This window comes from Rhinopithecus roxellana, chromosome 1 (assembly GCF_007565055.1).
Source record: "Rhinopithecus roxellana isolate Shanxi Qingling chromosome 1, ASM756505v1, whole genome shotgun sequence".
Taxonomy (NCBI): domain Eukaryota; kingdom Metazoa; phylum Chordata; class Mammalia; order Primates; family Cercopithecidae; genus Rhinopithecus; species Rhinopithecus roxellana.
This window is the reverse complement of record NC_044549.1, coordinates 35,321,556-35,343,173: the sequence shown is the minus strand read 5'-3', so window position 1 is coordinate 35,343,173 and position 21,618 is coordinate 35,321,556. Positions and strand designations below refer to the sequence as shown.

The 21,618-nt window shown below is 37.9% G+C and overlaps 1 protein-coding gene across 5 annotated transcripts in view; it reads left to right on the top strand.

Moving 5' to 3' along the window:
- ZBTB20 (zinc finger and BTB domain containing 20) overlaps positions 1–21,618 on the top strand; it is an 831,659-nt gene that overhangs the window by 705,973 nt on the left and 104,068 nt on the right. The window contains exon 1 of one of the 5 annotated variants that reach the window (XM_030941358.1): positions 8,188–8,291. The exons of the other annotated variants lie outside the window; for them this stretch is intronic. The gene's annotated coding sequence lies outside the window, so the exon portion shown is untranslated. Of the gene's footprint in view, positions 1–8,187; positions 8,292–21,618 lie in introns of those variants that run through there. 5 annotated transcript variants of the gene reach the window in all.

Below are 21,618 nucleotides of genomic sequence, written 5' to 3'. Positions count from 1 at the left end.
AAGACTTAAATCCCTTTTTCCTAGCGTTCAAAATGGTCTCTCTCTCTCTATGTGTGTGTGTGTATATATATACGTGTGTGTATATATACACACACATACAGAAACACACATATATAAAGTGGAAATATATTTATGTATGTAATTATATTTCCATTTGGCTATTTAAACATTTTGAAAAATTAGAGGTTTGTGCACTAACTATATATATAGGTGGAGTAATCTTATTTGGGAGGCAAGGGTGATTTTCATACCTGTTGGGCCAGATCTTCAAAGAATACTCTAGGTTAGCTGGCCTGGTGGGCTCCTGGAGTCCTGGTGTCTAGTGTCGACTCTTGGGCCTCAGTTTCCTCTCTGCTAAATTAGGAGGGGCAGAGATTGATCTCTGGGGCTTTTTCTAGCTCTGTATTCTCTGGGTCTGCAAATCGCCCTCAGTGTCTGCCATAGTCTGCCTTGCCAGCTCTGTTTGTCACAAAGATTAATCCATTTTAACTGTACCTTGGAGTGCACCCGGGAGAGGAGGATGGATGGATTGTTTTGCACCTAATATTGCATCAGAACTTTTGCCTTTTTAGATGAGATCGTGCCGTGCCTAAAATCTGTCTGCCTGTCTGCCCACTGACTTTGTCTGTGCTGATCTCTTGCCACGGTGCCTCTTCTTCCAGCATCCATCTCCCTCCAAGATCTAGATTCGGCATCCGACTGTACCTGTCTTGTTCTCTGCAGCATCTGTCTGCTACACTCCTAGACCATCGTTAATAAACTTTAATACATTACACGAAAACCCCTAATATGCTGGCACCTGCACATAAATATCTATGGTTCATAAAACTAGGGGAGAAAACTCCATTTTTTAAAGACCTCTATCTAGTGCCATTTGTATTTGCACTTTTTGTTTAGTTGTAAGTTTTAATAGTTCCCCCTTTGAGGATTTGTCAGTACGAGCAGTATTGCTTATCAGAACACACCAACAGTCTTTTTGTAATATTCGCTTTTCCCCTTTGGTTCAGCCGAGCCTGCTGACAGATCATTCAAATTCAATTGTTTTATGTCTAAGCCGAACAGCTAATTAAAGTAGGGATGATTAACCTGACTGGCAGTGCCGCTCTCCCTCTCGCGCTCTCTCTCCTTCTCCTTTTCTCTCTCTCTCCCTCCTGTTCCAATCAGTCTTTTTCTCACACACTCTCTCTCTCCCCGTCTCTCCTCTCTCTCCCTCTCTCTCTCCCTCTCTCTCTCTCTCTTCCCCCTCTCTCTTCCCCTCTCTCTCTCAGTCTCTCTCTCCCTCCCTCGGTTGGTGTCTCTCTCTCTCTCTCTCTCTCTCTCTCTCTCTCTGTCTCTTGCTCTACTGTTTTTTTTTCCTCTCTCTCTCTCCTAAACGTGGTCTGCTTGCTGATGGCAGAATGGCACTCGGAGATTTGTGCATTGTGTCTGGTTTCCTACGGGCAGGCTGACCCAGTGCCTCCAGGGACTTATCAATAGACCACTCAGAAGAGACACAGACAGGAGAGAGGAGGAGGGGTGGGGGGAGAGAGAGAGAATCAATATCAAGAATAGAAGGAGCTCCGAAGCCATTTTTTTTTTAAAGAAGTATCGGGACTTGGGAGAGGGTGACAAAGAAGGTTTTTCAAAGAGGCAGTGGAGGAGGTTCTAATAAATTTGGAAGGAAACAGTTCCCTGTCTTGGGAAAAGGAGAACTCCTGACTGATTAGCATTCACACCAGGTATGAGATGTTCGCTACCCCTTATCACTGTGTCGCAACGGAGATGGAAAAGCCTTTTTTTTTTTTAGGAGACCGAGGGAGCATGTATTTTGCTGTGTTTGTTGTTGGGGGGTAAGAGGGGCGGCGTGAGAAGCTGTGGGCATTTGTGTATGAGAGCAGAAAGAATGGAAGCAGTACAACGGGGGGTGGGAAAGAGTATGGAGTATGTTACCGTCTTCCCTGTCTTTGTGCACCCCTGGGGGGTTACCCAAGTTCATTTCTAGCAGGTGGATTTAGATGGGAGTTACTTAACGCTTGACCGCCAGTTTTGAAAAAAAAAGAAAAAGAAAAAAACGCTGCTTCCTATGTCTATTAAAGGAAGCTCCAATTTCTCTCTCTCTCTCTCTCTCTCTCTCTCTCTCTCTCTCTCTCTCTCTCTCTCTCTCTCTCTCCCCCTTCTCTTTTCCTCTCTCTTCCTCTCTCTCTTCCTCTCTCTCTGCCCCCCCCATTCCCTCTTCCCCTCTCTCCCTCTCCCTCTCTCTTCTTTTTTTCCTCTTCTAACCAGACAGCGGGAGGGTTTCTGGCTCCCAGCCAGCCCAAAAGCCTCTAAGTGTTTTGCACTTGTTTCAGGGAGTAGCTGCCCGGGGATTTTTCAGCATTTTCACTAGAGAACAAAGAGTTCTTTACAAAGGGAAGGGTGCGGGGGGGGGGGCGGGGGGGAGGAGTGAGCTTAATGTCTGATATATGTTTTTCTATTTTTATTAGTTTTTCGCCTAAAAAGAAAGAGACAGGAACAGAACATTCACTCTATAAAGACACAAAGACATTCAAAAGAAATCCAGTTATCTTTTCTCCCCATCATCCATATATATATATATATATATATATATATATATATATATATATATATATATGTTCCTGAAAAAATTAAAAAGAAAAAGACTAATTAAGTTGCATATGTTGCTCTTTTCTTCTCTTTTAATCTTTCCAAATCCAACTGTTCTTATGCTCACTTTATGCTATTTTTTTTTCTACTCACAATAAAAGTTGTTCAGGATGCATCTTCTGTTATCATCTCTTTACCCTTTCTGAGTCGCCAAAATCTTGTGGAAGAAAGAACCAAAGTCCATCAAATAATCCATTTGGTGACTAGAACATCTTCTACTTTTGCCACTTGGGTAAAAAGTTAATTATGGAATTTGGGTTCCCAAAATACCAATGGGGTACATCAGTTCATTCGATCTCACAAGTTTTTGCATCCATCTGTTTAAAAGGGTACCACTTGTGTGACTTGTCAGTTATTAAGAAAAGGTAGTAAGGGAGCAGATATTTGTATTTTATTCTTGTTTCTAATTATGTAAATGACAAAACCCCCAGAGAGATTACTTGCCCCATCTATGATACAGTAGTTCAAGCAAAATATAGTCTAGATGGAGATTTTGTCAACGATTCTGATTGCCACGTAGCTTTGTGTTCTCCATTTCAATTTTTGCCTATGCATGTATATTTTTACCATGAATTTGTGTTGTAGCAAACATTTCAGAATGCTTATCATTTTCAAATTAATGCTCCAACAAAAGAAAAAAGAAATCATATGTGAACTGTGTGTAAAATGTAGTAAACAATTTTATCTTTTATTTATGCTGTACATTTATATCTTTATGCTAATATCCTGGATTTATAAACCCAGGATAATGTTTTCTTTCTGAAAGTTCTCCTCGTAATGCATTTATATGTTGATTGTCACTTAGAAATCTTTTTAAGGTACATTATAGATACAAAACTAAACAAGGGGAACAATTCTCAAGGTGTACAAAAACCCTTAAATATATATTATGTACCGTTCCTAACTACAGATAACTGTTTTTGCTAAGTGGAAAACAGCTACAACAGTTGTTTCAAGAATCAGAAACTCTTTTCTTTTTTTTTCTATTAACTGAAAATAAAATCTATTCATATCCCTGGGGAGGGAAAATGTAGGGGAAAATATAGATATATACATTTTCCATAATTATAGAATGCATTTATGTAACTGCTTCTTAAGGATGTAATACATATCAGGGCAGAGTTTGATGCTTCATCAAAACCCTCCTGGCCGGGAGGTGTGAGTGCCTTATGTTTGGAGTAACTTGATAACAAGGAGTCTTTTCGGGAAACCTTACTATGTATGTGTTGCCTCAATCATGACCCTCAGAGAAAAAACAAGTACTAGGTGGCCAGTGTTAGCACTTGAACTCGCTGAAAGATATTAGAACTAAGGGAACTTTTGGCAAATCCAGAATTTTCCAGAGTAACTCACTTCTTACAGTTACATGTTTTCTTTAGGAAAATTCTTGAATTGCTTTCAGACTTTTCTGTATTTTTGTAGAATTTTTTAATGCTTTTAATAGTTCCTAAGGAAAAAAAATACTTTTAAAAAGAATGTCATCCAGATAAGAGAAACTCAGTCTTTAAAAAGTTTTATATTGAAGGCAAGAGTTGTTTTGTTTTTGTTTTTGTTTTTTTTTTCCTTTTTGCTTGTGTTTAATTTTTTTCCCCCGAATTCTTTTGTTGCTGTGGGCTGTTGTCCCTGCATTTTTAATTTTTCATTTGGTTCCCCCCACCCCGCCGCTTTTTTTTCTTTTTTCTTTTTCCTTTTGGTCTGTTTTTGATGTGACCAAGGGAGTCTTTGAAAGGAGCAGAGGGACTAGGAGAAGAGGCTGTTACTGAAAGCTGCACTAGCTCTTCTTGATCCCAACTCAGGCAGCTCCTATCAGCTAGTTGTGCCGCCAAGAGTACAGTGACAGGTGATAGCTGTCATTCTGGGATTCTTCGTGGATCTGACCTGAGAGTAACACATTCACAGTCGAGGAGAAAAGGGGAAAAAAATAGAGGAGGAGGAAAGAAAAGCTCTTTGAGCTGGAATACACTGGCCCTTTCTTCCTGTAGGCAATCCGCTCCAGTTCTTGGCGACGTGTCCTGCACTATCAGATATCATATGACTTTTTATTTAGATTCCTTTTCGGAGAATGGCCTGTTAGGACTCTGTTTGTTTTCTTTTATTTAATTTCCTTCTCCCCTCACCCACTAGTTTTGCGTATCTGTGTGTGTCAGAGCGTGTGTGCGCGCATGCATATGTGTGTGCAATTTTTATCTTTGTTTTTGTTCTGTTGATCTGATGCTTTATTTAAAGACAAAGCTTTAATTATTTCAGTATACTGGTTTAATTATTTGCCAAAAAGAAACCTCATTCTAGGCTTTTTGGGGGGTCCATTTTTAAACACATCCATTAACACATGAGGCTGGAGATCCTAAATGCTTGTTGGTCTGCGCTTGGCCCACTCCCTCACCTTAATTTAACCCTCCCCTTCATCAGCATGCACAGCAGTATAAGTTAGGAAACACCTGTGCTGAGTTGAGAGAGAAATAAAAGTAGAAGCAACTTCTTCAAATTTGCAATCCTAGTTTCACTTTAATAAACTTTTTTTAATCGTTGATTTTTTTTTTTTTTTTTTTTTTTTTTTTTTTTTTTTTTTGGCACCCTCTGTTAGGCTTGAAAGCATCAGAGATAGTGAACGATGTGTCTGTGGAGCTTTTGTGAGGCCAGCTGAGCACCCTTGGAAAGTAGAGCAGGAGCTGAAATTCATTCAGAGACTTAAGAATTAAGTACGAGATTTAAATAAGATCTGTGAGATCTGCGAGCTGTTCAGGGTTTGGTGATAGATGGTAAAATGGAATGCTTAGGCATATTCAAGGAGGAGAAAGAAATTTCCAACCAGGAACGAAACAAACAGGCATTTCTACTGCAATTCATACTTTAAAAACCTTGTTTTATCAAATTTTTATTTTATATATCTCAAAATTTAATCAATTGTTATGACTGCCTTCTTTTCCATGCTTGCTATGAAAAACAGATGAATTGTGCTGATATTATTACTGGGTTTCTCCTAAATTTCTGTTATATTTCTTTTTCAGTTTTAAAGAGTTCTGATTTTACTTAGCAAAAGAAAAATAAAACTTCTCTAGGTATGCATATGGTTGTATACACATTATTCTTATCTATACATAATATATCCTGTTTATATCAGGATATAAATTTTGTATAGTTACATGCAAGACTGCCTTGAAAGTTCAGATGACCATTACATTCTTTAAACCCATAGTTTTTAGTTTCTTGTTAGTTTCTCTAAAATTGTTTTTTACAGACCTGAAATTTGCAATGCCTTATCATAGCCAGAGGTGAATTTTGTTGAAACTTGGAGAAACATTTATTCCACCTCTTTAAGCATACCCAAAAGGGAAGAGAGAACTATTTTTCGTTCAACAAAAAATTTTAAAAGCCTTTTTTCCTTCAGCGGAAAACTCCAAAACAGCTTTGTCTCAGAACGTTAAACTTGGCATGGATAAAAAAATGTGAGTTTTGCTTTGTTTGAGGAAATTTGTTTTTGAAACAACAATGTTATAAATATTTTTAAATTGCCTGCTGAGCATGCGCTGTATCTGACTTTATTCATAGTTTTAAACACACACCAAAGTGCAGTCTTCTGAATGGCCACAGGTAAGGCTGTTGATTTCTGTGATCTTTCGCAGAGGCACTTTCTGTGGGTCTGTTCAGTTTTCCAGAAGGGAAAAAGGCGAGAGCTGAGTTTAGACCTGGACACCTTTCTAAATATCATAGGCAAAAGCAAATTGCCCCATTAAGGCTTGCACATTACACTTAGGGTAAGTACTATTCAACTTTCCTTTTTATAGGAGTTGCCTGCCTTAACTTTTCAGCTTAATACTGGCAGCGTAAATTAAGAAAAAAAATGAACTCAATGAAGTATTTCACTGAAATAGAAAATTTGCAGATTTTAAAGGGTATCTATTGTGCATAAATTTGGGGATACGAGAATTTGCCAGTGAAATGATAGCAGCTCTGTGCTTACAGAGCAAAGATGTGCTAGTCTGAACATGCCTGATCTCATCTGGAATCGAAAGCTAAATCTAGGTGGGCCTGTAATAATAACAGAAAATGAACACATGTATCTTTTGTGCAACCTTTTTTTTTTTTTTTTTTTTTTTTAAAGCTAGTCTTCCAAAGGGAATGGCAAAGAAGCAGGTTCTCCTCTTGCTTAATAAGTAGTCATACTTTGCCTCTGGAGATATGTATTTCCAGTTGTTTTAGTTGTTTTGTTTTGTTGTTGTCATCACTATCGAAGAATATTCTTTCCTGTCAGTGATTATTAACACTTTCCGTTTTTCAGAATGCTTTAACTCTGTTTGATGTTTCCTCACTTGGTTACCTTTCTCAAGTCTGCGATGACCCTCTCAGGCTTTGCAATTCTTATCGATTCTTACCAGAATATACTTACTCATTAGCTGTTTTGTTATAGTTGTGGAGGAGATAATCTTGTTTTTCAGGCCTTTATAACTACCCAAACCAATTACCTTTTGAGGTGAAATTTCTCATAGTTATCCTTGACACAGAACTGAACTTGTCTTGAAAAGGCTTGAAGAAAATCCAATTAGCCGTTTTTTGAAAACTGAATATTCTAATAAATGCAAATGAATTATTTTACAAAATACTTATTGATGTGCAATGCTTTTCTAATCTGTTTTGCTTTTCGTGCTTTAAAACAGAACCTGAAAATGTGTTAAAAAGAAAGAAAGAAAAAGAAAACTGCCAGGTTAATAATTTTAAATACCCAATTTAAAATAATTCTCAAAGTTTGAATTTCTTTGCAACATATTACCTTTCAGTGTCAGTCAGTAATACCTGTGCAGGTATATATATATACATTCACACCCACAGGGAAACATGAGTCCACTTTACACTTACATTAATTCTATTTTAATCTACAAGAGAAAAGGTTAGCGTTACTGTAAAACTTTTGTTAATTCATTTTATTTTATTTTTCTATAATAAAAAAATTCACTGAACTATTGCTTTTATCCAGTTATATATATACTTAACACCTATTTATAGTCAAATATTTTATCTTAATTTATGAAGTATTTTTGTAAGTCTTATAACGCTGCTGAATTTTATGCACCTGTGTGAACGTTTAAGTTTTTTCTGATACAATTTGCTTTGTTCCAAATCTGTTAACTGTGTCAGAAGTTTTTTTCTTTCCCAATCTAGAAAGAGTATGGCCACCTTTTCCTATATATGATATCTATACGTCTTCAGCATTCTGAAGAAGAGACTTTTTAACCTGCAATCTCTTGGAAAGCTTTCAAACAAGTGGGAGAAGTACTTTACTTTGCTTCTCCTTGATCCATCTGTTTGCCCTCACTGTACCGCCCGTCACTACCAGCAACCCTGAAAAAAAAAACAATAATAAATATGATATGATAATTTTTCTGATCACAGAACCAGGAAATACCAAAGAAAATTGTGGCATATGTAGGAAAATGCCAAGAGCTTCTCCAGTAAGATCAGCTGTTTTTATACTTTTTTTTCCCTTGAATTTTGTTTGTGACTTTTTTGGCTTGCTGAAGCACATCCCCACAATCTTACGAAGCCGCAGCAAATCCCCAATGCCACAGCAATACTGTGCAGCCGGGGAGAGGCCAGAAGAGCTGATCCTGGGTGGCTGCAGGCTTCCCCAGCAGCGGTGCAAGGCAGGAGGAGTAAGTAGGCTACTCTTCTTTTCACTTCTTACCTAGGCTGCCCAACCTGCCAGGTAGAGATTTTCTTTCTGTAGCTTTCTCTTCAATTGTCTGAGGCATTTCCTTCAACAACCAATGACTTTCTACCTCCAAGAGATGGTTCATGTACCAAAACATCCATTTTTATTTTATATTGCAACATGGAAAGCTTTGAAAATCGGAGGGGCAAAGGAAAGGGGCTCAGGGTATCTGAGAAATATCCAAAATGGCATTAGGCTCAAAGCTGTTTTTTGTGGTTGCTCAGGTCTATAACTTTTCTGTTCTCTCCAGAGCCTCTAAGTGGTTGAAAGTAGTGAATGGGATAACTATAGGGTACACACTATGATCTAACTGATTCAGTAGATGGAGCTCTTCTCCTTAAGTCTGTATTTAAATTAACGTCCCACTCTAGTTTGTGGGGCTCTCTTTTAAGGTGTGTCATACTACACACATAAAATTGAGGCCTGTGTAGCTAGAGAAGAGATTTCCTGGCGCTTTTCGAGAGACATGAAGCATTTGTTCTGAAATGCAAACAGTGCAGAGGAGCACAAGGGTGGGGTGGGAAGGGAAATGGAGTTTACCTATCTAAATTTCTCCCTGTGTTTGTTGATATTCTTAAGTGTGAAATTAAATCCTAGCAGTTATTGTGGAATACACTTATTCATTAGCTAATTTGTAAATGTAGAAAAATATATTGCACATGCAGGATTTTGGTGATATTTATTGCAAATCTTCCACGCTATCCGAACTGTGCAGATCTCCTTTCATTTGATTCTGCAAAAGCATCTTAATACTGTAATGCAGTTGTTTCATCTAATTAGTCCAGAGAACCTGAATAAAATGTTACAAGTTCTGAATTGTGACAGCCCAATGGAGGGCAAAGTAGGTGTGTTAGTAAGGTGCCTTTGTGGAAGCCAAAATATTTTCAGCAATAACTGAAATTAGATTTCCAGTATCTGTTTTAATGGGGGAAGAGCTACTTGTTTATTTCTTTTTAAATTAATTGAAATGAATAATTGCCACAAAATTTTTGTCAGTGTTACATTGTTTTCAGTACCAATAGAATAAGTTTGATCATGTCTCTTCCTGGTACCAAGTGCAGAAATATATGTAAACTGTATGTAATAAATTATCTTCCTTACTGGAATGTCTTCTCACAGATTGGAGATATTACTGAACATCTCTTGTTAAATCTTGATAAGATCATTTGGCCAAAGTAGAAATGGTCTTGGCTTTAGTACTAAAAGAAATAGCATTTTTAAAAGACTTGGATTTCCTTTGCATACCACGTGTCTGAGTTTGATACAGTCCAGGAAAATAGAGAGGATGAGATGAAATTATTCCTAAGCAGCCGCCGTAGGCCAAATACTGAAACAGTGCCAACCTGGACCAATCAGGCCGGCTTCTCAGAAGATGCATGCTTTTGTCAAACACTTACATGAAGAAAGAGAGAGAGGAAGTTCGTGAAACTGTATTCGTATGAATATTCTTCACTGATTTCAATAAAGTCCATGGTAATAAATGCAATGATTTTTATTCTTTTGTAAAGCAGAAAATCTGAGTTTTTCTGGGCAGCTAAGGATCTCTAAATGTTGTACTGTGACATCTTTTAAACAAAACTATTCTTTCAAATTTAAGCAAGTGAAAAACTTCTCACAAAGAGCAAAGAGTAAAATTGATGGAAACTGAGAATCAATTCCAAACCCATTTCTGGCATGATGAGAATAACATTTGTGCTGTGTTTAAAGTAGTTTAAAACAAGAAAATGATAAAATGATCAATATACTTAAAGCCAAAAATAACCAGGAGAGAACAATCTGTAATCCATTCTCAGTCCTGAAACCCTACACTACTTATTGAACATGAAAATAAACAACTATATCTTTTATAAGGTGGCACTGCAAACCTTATAACATATAAACAGCAATGATGAGATGCCAAGCTTTCAACCCTTTATTTAAGCTATGTGTTTAGAATTTAGTTGGGCAAAAATTCCTGGACTTAAACTATTATGCATTTATTTATTTGTACATACCGTGACCATAAAAACAACAAACATTAAGGAATGTACAGATTGTCACAGTGAACTACATCGCCACCTGACAGTTTACGTACTCTGTTTGTTTTAAAAAGAGAAAAGGTTTTAACTACAACAAAAGAATATTTAAGGTTAGAAAGTCAGTTAATTGCTCAGTGTGGAACAGATTTAATATTTCTTTAAAAATACCTTGACTCCTGACTAATTTATTAAATTCAACACAGACATAAATAGAAATCATACATATTTTATGCTTATTGCTTTAATGGATTGTTTTAAAAGACTAAGTTGACACTAATAAATTTTGAACCTGTGGATTCAAGGTCAGTGAAATGCTGCTGTCCAAGTTTACAGAATTCTCTCTAGACTTAAGATTTTGCTCTAATAAATAATTTTCTTACCAATTTTTCAGAGTCACTTGACTGGGTAGGTATTTATTGGTCAGATAAAATAAAACTGTCCATCTAGATTTTTTAAATTCTAGCTGAAGAACTTAAAATAACAACAAATTGCACAGGCAAACAGTTTCATTGAACTGAGGTGCTGTAGGAATGATGATAATTCTAATGAGCACTGTGACGAATGTAACTACAATGAAGCACGTTTGATTACATCAGTAAGATTGAACTCAATGGGCAAGGTCAGAAGGGTGAGACAGAAGTCATGACAGAGTGGGGGCTAATGATTAAAGTTATGGGAGCTATTTAAAGCCTATAGCTGGGTGCAAAATTAACTGATATGGAAAGTAAGAGTCAATCAATTCTAAAAATGGACAGTACTTTTTCCTATAGCATATAATTAACTGTAGAATTTACTGTTGCAGGGATTTATAACAACATCATAAGCTTTGGTTGCCCAGTGTGATAGTAGTTGTAAAGAGCTGTTATGCACATCTGCTTAAAGATTTATATAAGTGTAATTGTGACAGCAACTTGTTATGCTATTGTTTGAAGTTGAAAAGCTCTGCTTTAAGTGTCGACAAAGCAAATGTCAGCATCATAGAATCATAATCACTGTATCTTGGAGCTTGAAGGAGCTTTAGATATCTCAATATGGGTGAGTGGGTTAACCAACTCTTCAGAAAGGAATATTGGAATATCTGGTCAAGGACCATGTAGAATTTGAAAATACATATGTATTACAATGGTTTATATTTAGAAAACAAAATTTACAAGAAAAACTTAACAAAATAGAGAAAGTAAATCTCTACAAAATTATCTGGACTAATGGTACTATATATTGTATTCTGTGAACGAGGAATTTTAAATAGGGAAGAGTAGCAAGATCTATATTAAAACGAGGTTTTATTTTTATCAAAAACATTGGTGAGGGAGTTGTCCAACAGATTAAGAAATGATATTCAGGCTTAAACTACTCATTTTGCCAATAAGAAAACTTAAGAGAGAACTTAAGAAAACTTAGAAGAGAGAAAATGTTTTCAAGATGAGCAAGGCAAAACTGGGACCAGAACTCAAGTTTTCTAGCTCACGTTTTCTTGATGTACTCCTATGCCAAAAGACAGACCACTAAAACTAATTTATAAAAATAAAAAGTAAGTGATATCCCACTTTGAAGAAGTGGAAGAAACCAGACCCTTAGGGTTTCTATTTCTGTGCCAGTAACCTCACCTCAGATGTGGCAGGGACAAATATGTGTGATGAGGACAAGGCATTCTGCGGAATGAAACAGAATGCACCCAGATGCATGGACTCCCTGGAGACTCTGGCCTTAACGCTGCTGCCCAGACCTCCATAGTCTTGTATCTCACTTTTTTTCTCCCTCTATCCCCACCAAAAAATAAATAACAAGAAAATAAAACTTTTGAGAAATTGTAGTCAGATCTTTTGGAAAGAAGCATTTCTTTGTAGAAATCTTCCTGTACAGATTGGTATATTTTACTATGTTATCAAAGGATGAGTTCTAATGAGACATTGATGATTCAACAGGTTTATGAACATTACAAACTGGACTAATCCTTGTTTCCTAAGCACACGCGTTTTCCCATCCATATTCTTTTTCCTCTAGTATTCCCAAATAGAAACACATTCTGCCTTCTTTATTTCTACAACACTTTGTATCTTTTAATGACCCCTGTCATATTTCATTTTATATGCAAGCCATTTATGTATTTATTTGTAATGTAAGGAACAGGTCTACATAATTTAGGCAATGTACTGAATTTTATGGGGCCTCACTTTCCACATCTGTAAGGAGAAAAATGACATCTGCCTTCCTGGGATACTGTAAGAGTTCCATGAAATGTAGTATGTAAAGTGCTGAGCAGAATGACTGGTACAAGGTTATCACTCAGCATTGCTGTTAGTGTTCCTGCTGCTATTACTTACTAATATTCCCCTGCCTCTGGTTCCTTCCCATTTATGTACTTCTCAAGGTCATAGATTGACCTAATTCATTATCTCCTCAAGCAATGAACACAATGATTTTTACATAACAGGAACCTAATATAAATATATTGAATCTTTTTATAAAACTCCATATTGGACCTATTATTTCCCTACAAAGATCCTTACAATCCTGTCCTGGAAGTTTAAAATAGTGGTGGTCATGGCCATTGCCTGACCCATGTACATTGTAAAATACAATAGTGTTGCTTGCTGTGGACTGTTGGAGCCACATGATTTTTCAGGTTCCCCACAGACCCCCTACCGCTTAAGGTTGCTCTTTGCAGCATCTCCAGAAGTGTCAGCTTATTTTTCTGGTTCATGTGATTAATGAGCTTGTTATACCTCTGTCTGTAGCCTAAACTAGAAACTTTCACTTGGGAGAGCAGGTCAAGATATCGAATTTAATTTTGGTTGCATCTGTTATAAGCCAATTGTGTATTCATTACATTTATAGATTCCCTCTTCAGCCATATATTTTCATGACTGTTGAGAGCACCTGAATCTGTGTTGAATGTCCTTAGATTTTACTTTGGAGATCTGAAAATGAGACAGTGAGATCTTTTTGATAGCTAGCTGTCATCTTTGGCATTTTCTTCCCTTTAGTGTGTAATCTGGTCTAAATTTGGAGAAGGGGGCAAGTATAGCATTTTTATCTAGCTTGAATATGGCATGGTAATTCTATATTAATGAGGTCAATGGTAAATGCAGTTCAGCTACACATTTCTGTTTTTCCAGACATACAAACACATTCTGTGGAAATAGAAAATGTCTAAAAAATGGAAATGATAAAATAACTTGAGACATGAAAGGGTAGAGATATAGCATTAAATGTATGGGTTTAGCTCTTAGCAGAGCAACATACAAAGTGGACTCTGAGTGTGTATGGATCTTGCCAGTCCTTCAAGGTTTCAGTGAATAGCAAGAAAACGAAAAAGAGGTAGATCACATGAACATGGCAGAGGAGAAACTGACAGCAGGGTGTGCTCAAGTCAGGAGGAATGTTGCATTTTAAGCAGCCAGAAGTTCCGTTTATTTGAGAATGAGCTGGTATTTGTGAGGGGAACAAGGTCACATTTAGTAGAACTGGTAATTCAATAAAGGATTTTGACTTTGCCAGAGTAATGGTGTTGGCATCAAGAGAAGAAAGTTTTGCAGATTTCTGTGTGTGCACTTGCTGTTACTGGTGTTCCTGGTGGGTGGCTGAATCATCCTGATGGCATTCAACAGGAACCAGCTGCTGAGAATATTAAAATGCAAGCATTTATTCCTCTAGAGAGACAGTAGCATCTGCAAAGTTTTCCTATCTTGATAGTACAGATAATCCCAGGGAGCATTCTCTAGTAGTTTTCACTCTCTATTCATTTATACATTTCCTTTTTATCATTAGCATTAGTATCTCAAGTTCTAAATGAAGAGAAGAGTGCCTGAGTCCTGAGTTCACAACAGGCTGTAGAGATGGATAGTTAACACTTGGCCAAGAACTTGGTATTGCCTCTTGGGTTATACCTTAAATTGTTATCTAAAAAGGGGAAACTGACATTTCCCTCCCTTGGCCTGTCTTCAAAGTAAAGAGTCATCCATACTCCTAGTCTTCAGCGAGCTCCATCAGTGTCAATCCTGCCCTCCACAACCCCCACCAAACACAGGCTTTGGAGCTTTTCACTTTACTTATAAAATTTGTAAATTTGTTGTTTTCCTTGTGTGTTTGTATTTTATTTGTTTGTTTGATTTATTTTGTTTTGTTGGTGGTGTTTTTTTGTTTTGGTTTTGGTTTGGATTTTTTGAGCTACCATCAACAGGGGAAAAGGAGTTACAAAAAGGAGGTTCGGACTCAGTAATCTTCCAGGTCTTTCCATCTCTAATATTTATGAATAATGTATTGAACTGATGGAAAAAACGTTGAATATGTTCATTATGAATTATATTCACCAGTGTGTTGCCTAGAATATAAAAGAGCAAAGCAGTTGCCACGTAAGTAGTTCCTTACAATAAATGTAGTGGTACAACAGAGCTCTGTATCCCTTCCCATTCCACTGCGCGTCATCCCCAAACACACGCGTTACATGTCTGAGTGGCAACTGCAGACGGGGTGCTTGATGGGATGACAGCCAGCCAAGGTTCTGACGGGTACAGGGACATTCGTAGTGCAGTGGGTCTTAAACAGAAGCAGCCTTGATGAAGGTTTTGATAGTGCAGTTTCCTTTAGGAGAAATCACCGAAGCCAGTTTCACATAGCAAACATTACTCAAGTGTTATCATGCTGCAGGGGTTACAGCTCCTATCAGGAGAAATGAAACTTATAATTTGGCCCCTGATTTTTTAAAAAAACAACATGAATAACTAATTTGTCAGTAATGTTACATTCTAAGTGAGCCAGAGTGGCAGAAAATTCAGAACTATTTATTATATTTAGCTTCAAAATTCATTATACGCTTGTCTCTGTTGGTTTTTCTTCATAATTATGTTTTGTTTAGAATTTATCAAAATAAAATTGTATTTTCTAAGCATTTACCAGATGACATTGGGAAACAGTAACCAGAAGCATGACAAGAGGCAAGAAATCTTTTTAGTCACACAAATAATCGACAAAAGAGATAATAAAGAGTTAAAATAATAGCAAAATAGTTTTCCCCTGGCCAAAAAACACTGAGGCCCATTTTTTATCAAATATGTCACCATAAGTGATAAGCAAATATGTGCCAAAATAGAGAAAGACCATCTAATGTCAAGGACTCACAGGGGACAGCCCTAATGTTGAGGATAGTTCCAAGTTAAAGCAGTTCAACAGGAAGGTGCACAGAAAGCTCTGGCTTTTGTCTGAGATCCCAGGAGAATAGCAGGGTGTTGATGAGCAGGTTCTGCCTCCAAAAAGCTCTTCCTTCCTGTGGTATCGCTTCAGAGCCTTTGGACTAGGTCTTGCGAGAGGAGGGTCCAAGACATCACTCGTACCAGTATCAACTTTATAGTGACATTAATTCAAATAAACTGTCCCAGCGTTATCTATCCTTTTGCCTTTCAGAAATGAGCTTTTTTTCTCCCCTTGTGCTCTCTTTAGGAGCTGAAACCCATCAAAGCCCATGAAGAGCAAGTGTAAATTTAGAGCAACCACATTTATCAATAGTTTATAATAATCTCAGAGGAGAAGCAGAGAGAGGAAGATAGTAAGAGGGAATGAGAGAAATAGTGAAATTTTTTTCAGGAAGATTACATTACCCATTATTTAGATCAAGTCACTCAAAAACAATAAAGGATACCCAATTCTATAGTGGTATAATGTAAGAGCGGATGTGGCAGGATTTTTTTCCCCTGGCTCCACCCTTCCTTACAGGACAAATCGCTTAACCTATCTGTGTAATAGTGTATTTGTCAAATAAATAGAAAACCATCTATCCTCATCTACTTCACAGCAGTATTGCTAAGGTTGATTGTCCACACATATATTAATATATATATTGTAGCCATCTATTTACAGCAGGGGAAAATGATTTTAAAATAAATGAATCCGAGTTTTATGTGTGCATCTGTTGTGAAGGTCAGTCACTTTAAAAAAAAAAAAAAAAGTAAGACCTTTTCTGCTAATTACCATTTGTTAAACCACTTGAAAATGATGACTGAGCCTACGTCACCTCTGTGAAATGGAAGGCTTTTGAAATCTAAGCATGATTATAGAGATTCAAACACATTTCCATCTACTTATGGACCCTAATGGCCTTATTCAGAGCAGTACAAACCTATTACGCCAAATAAAAGATTAGCTTTGCCAATAGATATCTTTTTTAAAAATCCTAAATCAAGGATATAGCAATTGGTCTAGTGTCAAAGTATAATTCTGGCTGTAGGAGTGAACTGGTTCTCTATATTAGAGATTTTTCTTTAATGGGACAAAGATAACTAGAAAGGACAGAATTAAGTTTCAACCTGTACAAACCTCCCAGGCATCTGCCAAGCTACTGGTCTATCCACTCAAGAAGTAGGCTAAGTATATATAAAGTCCCTAAGATCATTGGAAAAGAGGCTACATTCATTTCACTTTGGACTGCTGTTATTATTTTGATGTTGGTCTGAGCTCTTTAAATCTCTCCTTTCTTCATACATACATACATTTTTTAGACATGATGTTACTCTCCAATAGCTTTTCCCCAGGCCCATTCCAAGCATCCAGTAAAGAGAAACTTAGCTTCCATGGAGAGTGAAGTCATCGATTCAACTTAGCATAATAAGAAAGGGAGCAAGCATACTGTTAGTGAAATGAGGGAGTTTCTGCTGGACTATGACCAGATTCTCCTGTTTCCGCTATTTTTTCTCAAACTGAAAAGAGTTATTGTGGTAATTCACCTGCACTTCTGAACCTGTGTGCATACACCCAAGACCTACTCAAGGTAAAGCCAGAAAGAGATTAAGAGCAGACTTTCATCCAGGGGACCCAGCTTCTTTTTAGTGACTTCTGCTTGTTTTGTTGTTGTTTTTAAATAAATTTGTGTTTTTAGAAAATATGTTTGAATTCCCAGACATTGATATCCTGGGCATCCTTAGGTTGTGACAGAAGCAGGGATTAGTGACTGTGACAAATGTCGCAGAAGCCAGTGCAGTTGCAATCTATCAAATATGTTGGCAGACCCCAGGATTTTCCGATCCTTATTGCAGAATTCAGTTGTGTCCTTACCATAGGGAGACAGGGTTAACTGAGAGTTTTGAGAGTTGTGGTGCATGCTTTTCCATTTGGGTCTTGGTAGCTCTGGGACTGGAATACCTTGGTAAAAACAATAACTAAAACTAGGGCCAGCTTCATGGGTATACAACCTGTGCACTTGCGCAAGGTCCCATGTTTGGATGGGCCCTTTGCGTGGCTTAATGTACTTCTGTTGCTGTCCTGAAATTCTTAATGATTTTTGAATAAGGAGCCCTACATTTTTTTATTTGGCCTTGAGCCCCAGAAATTATAGAGCTAGTCTTGCCTAGAATTTATCTTTCCCTAGCATACCAGTTGACCATATCGGTCATTTTTTCTCTTACTGAAAATGATCCCTTTTTCAATTCCTCAAAAGTTAATTCCTCCATTGAACTCTTGGAAGATTTCTGTCCACATAATGTGGTTCAAAAGAACTCATCTCTCCTTCTTTCCTCCAAGCACCTTGAGATCAAAGTGATCAAAGTGATCTTGTTTTGTAATCAAAAACGCTATAGCTGTCTCAGTCAAGTTTTTTTCTAATTTTTATTTATTTATTTATTTATTTTGCAAGAAGTGAATACTTGGGAAAAATAGTTGTATCATAGTACTGAGGGCTTTGGCCTTTATTGGATCATTAAAATAGACTTCAGTCATTAAATTGAGATTTTAAAGTGAGCACCTAACGTTAAGATTATCTTAGCCTAAGTACCTCCCAACCATCCTGTGATCAAACACATCCGTGTGTGCTAAAAACAAGCTGATTTCTCAGCTATGGCCCTGGACTTCTGCCTCTCTCAGACCCCCACCAATGCCACTGCTAGCTATGTGTTCTGTGGCCTTCCCCTCATCTTCCCTTCTGCTTTCAGTTCAGATCAATCCTTTTATTCTTCTTACTCAAAACACAACTGGCATTAGCAGGAGGCAGTTCCTCACTTCAGTCTACATATAGCATCTAAGGAGACTACTTCTTGCTGAGTTTTGCACATATACACTATTGCCCGCCACCGCCTTGATGAGTGAGAATTACAGGATTGTAAGGCCTGGAGCAGACCCCAAAGATGGACGGGCCTGTCCACGGTGACAGTTTGTTAGGACCAAGCCTTAATCCCAAACATGTAGGCCTCCTAGTCAGGTATGCGTTGGATAACTCAAGGGATGTTCAACGTTCCTGAAAGATAAATTCCACATGACTGGCTCCTAAACCTGTTTTCAAGCACCCATTAGTAAAAGGAGGAGGCGAAGACAAAGAAATATATACATATAAATACGTATGTTATAGGAGCTGAGAAAAGAGTGCTGTGTAACAAGGAGCCTGACTGGCTACCTTGAGCTCTAGTTAGCCGCTTCAAACCTATAAAATATTTCCTGTTACTAATACTATCTTCAGGGCTGTTGGAAGGATCTAGAGAGATGCTTACCTAACACAAAGCCTAACTCACTTGGAAGCTGAGGAAGGGTTAATTTCTTCTACCTCTTCCTCCTCCTCCTTCTTTGCCCTTACTTTCACACATTTCTTCCTCCCTCCTCTAGGAAAGGAATGAAAACAGAAGGGATCTGATGGAGAGATAGTCTTTGTGAGTTTAAATTATAGGAGATCAAGCTACCCTCACCTCAACCAAGTAGGCTGTAGTTTGCTGACCTCCTGGTGAGCAACAGTGCAACCATGGAGCAACAGAAGAGCCAAAGGCATTTTTGATAAACTATGGCATGTCTCAAGGGATTTTTTTAGTGGTTTACCAGCTCCAGACAAGGCCCTGGGCAAAAACTGCAATACAGACTGGGTTCTTTTCAGTCCTTGTCAGTCACTTCATCTTCTCCTCTGCCAGCAGAGCGTAGGGTCCTTGTGTTTGTTAATCTGATTCCTTCCTTCAGCTTCCCCTGTTCCAGAATTATCCCTATCCCTCCCTCCAGCTCCAGTCCAAAACTGCTTTCCACTGAGATAACCCTCTTGGTGTTGAAGTGGTTACAGCATGAAGGCATGAATGGCTTAACCCCTCTGTGGCATGTTTGCATCTCAGAAGAAGTGTTGGAAAACTTTTTTTTAACAAGGGGACTTTTCTTCTTGCAGGCTCAGAATCAGCTATGTTCCCAGTGTGGCTATACCCACCCCACCTCTTTCTTTTTTTTTTTAAGGGTTGAAGTCTGGCTCAGTCACCCAGGCTGGAGTATAGTGCCATAATCATGTCTCACTGCAGCCTCAAACTTCTGTCCTTGCTGTAATCACACGTGTGATGTGAACTCAGAGAAGCAACCTTTCTTCCTGGGGGAAAGAGAGGGAGGGAATATAGGTTTACATAGTAAATAAACCCACTGTGATAGCAAAGGGTCTCTCTTATGAAAATATGACACAGTATTACTTTTTTTGTATGAAAATAAGTTTCTATCTTGGATAGCCAAGGCCCTAACAGGTAACATTATAAAAGTACTATAAGCAAATTTAAAACCCAAATGTTTTGTGGTAAGTCAGGGCTTCTACCTCCTGTGAACTCTGGGCATTTTACAAATTTGAATAATCAGTCATCTCGAGTCTCCTATTTTTACAGATGAGAATATTGAGGCTCAGATGGGACACAGGTTTTCTTCTAGGTCACCAAACTCAACAGCAAAACTGAGTTTGGGGCCTTTGGGCCTCTAGGGAGATCTAGCTTTTCAGTCTGATAGTTAGGGGAACTCCTAAGAGCACCTCCATCCACCCCAGCCAGCTTTCCTTTCTTCTGGTCATTTCTCTTTAACAGTTGTTGCTCCTACAATCATCGGGAAAAAAAATGTTAGCACGAGAATCAAAGAGAGGCTATGGGGCATTAAAGGAATATTAGCAACTATTGAAAAGACATTTTGACCTATTTCTGTAGTTATCAATTTAAGAGTATTTGTTGCCTGGAAATGCACCGATGGCGGGTGGGAAGTTGGATTGCACCAGCAGCCTGTTCTCAGAGGCCCTCCAGTTACAGGAGGTGGTAATTCCAGTTAATAAAAGGGTGAACTTCAAACACATTTTAACCAAATCAAATTGTAGCGGGAAATATCATATTACTGATGTTCAAGCTGACTCACAGCTGGTAACATTAGTCAGTATATAGGCCCCAAATTCTGACTTTTCAGCATTTTCAGATGAGTTTCTGGCAGTGAGAGAGTTCCCCAGGCACATTGTTATGTAGGAATAGGAGATTTTTAGCTAACATAGGAGCTAGCATAAATGAAGAATTTTTTTATTCTCGTTAGACTTTTTATAAGATTGTCAGATATTCAAATAATATGTAACCAAGCCAAACTTCAGGTTGATAGGAAATCTAGAGCCAGGAGTTTTAATTTTTTTGTTGTTTTGTTTTTTTCTGTGACATGTTGGCAAATGATAAAAGCAATTCACTCTGCTAACCAGAGATGCTGGGCAGAATTCCCCCAACACTGATTTCATGCCATGAAAAGCACATGAAGTCTGGCCTGGCAAGGCATGGTGAGGAGCACAGGCTTTGTGTCCTACTGCTCCAATTTGAATTCCAGCTTAGTCCCTACTAACTGTGTGACCAGAGGATATTCACGTAACTTCTCTGAACCTTAGGATTCTCGTACCAAAAAAAAATGTGCAAAATATCAATCATTCATAGTTGGTATGAAGATCAAATAGATAACATATGTAAAGAAATCCTTGCATAAAGAAAAACAGTGCCAAGCGTGTACCAGGTGTTCAGAAGTGATCATTGTTATCTTCCTCCCTTTTGCTGCTTTGGTGTGCAACTTTTTTTTTTTTTTAAGAGACAATTGTTTTCCAATAAAATGCACAGCTTTTAATATGATAATAAAAGGAAACGCTGCTGGATACTCCACAGATTAGTCTGGTCAGTCTTCTTGGAGTGAATAGCTGTTTGCCACCTCATTTTAGTCCCAGTTAAGCTTAGATTTCCCTTTATTAGCCTCTTTCCGGATCATACATACAATAGGAGAAATGGGCTACATGATAAATAAAATGGCCCCCTGATAACACAGCCCCCAGTTGTGTGAGCCTTGGTGAGACGGGATCATATGAATAGCTAGAACCCTTCATCCCTCTTCCGTACCTGTCCTACTCCACCTCACTTCGAATCAGGAGAGATGCCAGACACCTTTCTATGGGATTACCTCCCACCTGGATTTTTTCCTGAACTTTTTCTATGTGCCTGAGTCTCCATTTTCGGAGATTAATTCTGATTTGGTTCGCCT